This window comes from Theropithecus gelada, chromosome 1 (genome assembly GCF_003255815.1).
Source record: "Theropithecus gelada isolate Dixy chromosome 1, Tgel_1.0, whole genome shotgun sequence".
NCBI lineage: Eukaryota > Metazoa > Chordata > Mammalia > Primates > Cercopithecidae > Theropithecus > Theropithecus gelada.
In genome coordinates this window covers 215637730-215640271 of record NC_037668.1, presented here as the reverse complement: position 1 = coordinate 215640271, position 2542 = coordinate 215637730, and the positions used below count along the sequence as shown (strand labels likewise).

At 43.5% G+C, this 2542-nt stretch overlaps 1 pseudogene; it reads right to left on the bottom strand.

The window, feature by feature from the left end:
• Positions 1-644: 644 nt before the first annotated feature.
• On the bottom strand, positions 645-1502 carry LOC112609874 (annotated as a pseudogene).
• Between the last annotated feature and the right edge of the window lie 1040 nt (positions 1503-2542).

Sequence of the window (2542 nt, the reverse complement as noted above, 5' to 3'; positions counted from 1 at the left end):
AACTCAGGTCAGTTAGGTCAGAAGGAGGTATGCTTTATTCTTTTTTTTTTTTTTTTCGCTCTTCTTGTGACGGAGTCTCGCTCTGTCGCCCAGGCTGGAGTGCAGTGGCCAGATCTCAGCTCACTGCAAGCTCCGCCTCCCGGGTTCCCGCTATTCTCCTGCCTCAGCCTCCCGAGTAGCTGGGACCACAGGCGCCGCCACCTCGCCCGGCTAATTTTTTGTGTTTTTAGTAGAGACGGGGTTTCGCCGTGTTAGCCAGGATGGTCTCGATCTCCTGACCTTGTGATCCGCCCGTCTCGGCCTCCCAAAGTGCTGGGATTACAGGCTTGAGCCACCGCGCCCGGCCCATATGCTTTATTCTAAGTTACAAAGTATTCCACCAGATGAAGGTATCATAGTTGATTTGTCTAGTCTCCTACTGAAAGACGTTTAGATTATTTTCAGTCCTTGGCTATAAAAACAATAATCCAGTGATTTTCTGTGAACTTCTATTTTCTTTGTGGAAATATGATTTAGGAATGGAAACCTAGAAGAAAAATTGATGGGTCAAAGGTATGAGCATTTGTTTGTTTGTTTGTTTTTGTTTGTTTGTTTTGTTTGTTTTTTTTTTCGTAGTCAGCTATTTAATTAGGTTCTTAAGGCATTTAGAACACCAATTTGTGAGGATAAATTCCATTCGTCAGAGCAAACACAGGTCGCAGGTAGCCCTGGAGCTAAGGAACAGCTTTGATTTTTCGTAAAATGTGTGAGTCCGCAGCTTTCTGATCGATCTTGCACTGCCCTGTAATCTTCTATTTCTCTTTCTGTGTCAAAGATCTCACCTTCCTGGTCTGGGCTTCCGCAGCTGCTTCTTGAAGTAAGCATCAGTAAGATGTTCGGGGACTTTTACGTTGCTGATAGCAATTTTGGTTGAGGTGGCAGTGACAAATTTCTGGTGTTTTCTTCATAGAGGAACTCGATTGAGGGCCAGAGGTCCAGTCACAAGTAACAAGCCACTAGCCAGCTGCTTCAGGAAAACCACCGCCTTGCCCCAGCGGCCTCCAGTGAGGAAGGTCAGAATGGTCCTGGGGGTAGTGCTGGCTCGCAGTTTTCTCACATGCTGACTGAAGGGTTTGTTGCCGTGGCTCAGCAGCTTTCCAGGCACATCTTCAGTAGGATAATATCTAGGCATTTTGTGAAGTTTAACCACCCGGGTACCACCGTTCTTGTCACCACCAACCGGTTTTGTAACAGTTGCAAGAACCTTCTCCTTCTTTTTCTTTTCAACCTTGAATTTAGCGGCTGAGTACTTCCTCTTATACATGGTCTTTCTGGAATACACGGCAGGTCGGGAATACCTGCCAATTCCTCTGACAAGGACAGGATTGCACTGCAATGGGGCTTCCCCTTCTTAGGCTTTTTAGCCTTGAGGTGACCCTTTTTCACCTTGCCACCAGCATCAGCCTTCTTGGCTTCGGGTTTCTTCTCTTGGGTATCTGGCTTTCAACTTTTTCACCTGCCATCTTGCAAGATGGGAAAGAGAGTTTTTTTGTTTTTGTTTTTGTTTTCATGAAATGGAGTTTTGCTCTTGTTGCCCAGGCTGGAGTGCAACGGCACGATATTGGCTCACTGCAACCTCTCCCTCCAAGTGATTCTCCTGCCTCAGCCTCCTGAGTAACTGGGATTACAGGTGCCCGCCACCATGCCCAGCTAATTTTTGTATTTTCTGTAGAGATGGGGTTTCACCATCTTGGCCAGACTGGTCTTGAACTCCCGACCTCAGGTGATCTGCCTGCCTTGGCCTCCCAAAGTGCTGGGATTACAGGCATGAGGCACCGCACCTGGTCTGGCATGAACATTTTAATGTGTACAGATACTGCCAAAATGGCCCTTCCCTGGGATAGTACCAGTCTGTATTCCCAAGGGGAATGCCTTTCCCACCACATTCTCCCCAAGATTGCTTTTAATCAAATATTTTGTTCTTTTCCAATCTGATGGGAGAAAAAAAAAAAAAAGAATCTTGTGGTTTTAATTTGCATTTCTCCTATTGTGGGTAAAAGTTTGACATCTTTCTATTTTAAAACTATTTGTATTTTTTGTGAGTGGATTATCGTGCTTTTGCCCATTTTCCTGTTTACCTATTTTGATTGTAAAACTTACAAAAAGTATTTGTAGATCCTTATGTAACATAGAAATTAGCCCATTGTCTGTTTTATGTGGTACAAAAATTATTTTCCTGAGTTTATTAGCAGGAATTTAAAAGTTTTAAGTAGCCAATTTTTATTTTACTTTTAAATCTTTGATGCAGCTAAAATTCATTTTAATGTAAGAAATGAAGTTGATATCTAGAATTATTTTCTTTCTCCAGACGGTTCCTCAATAATATCCAATGTAGGTTTTGACAGTTCATCTTTCCCATTGATTCAAAGGGGCCATTTCTCATAATCTGCCTTCCTGTATGCATATATGTCGGTCTAGACTCTTTTGTTAGTGTTTTTTTTTTTTGGGGGGGGGCAATGGAGTCTCACTGTTGCCCAGGCCAGTATGCAGTTGCACGAAGATC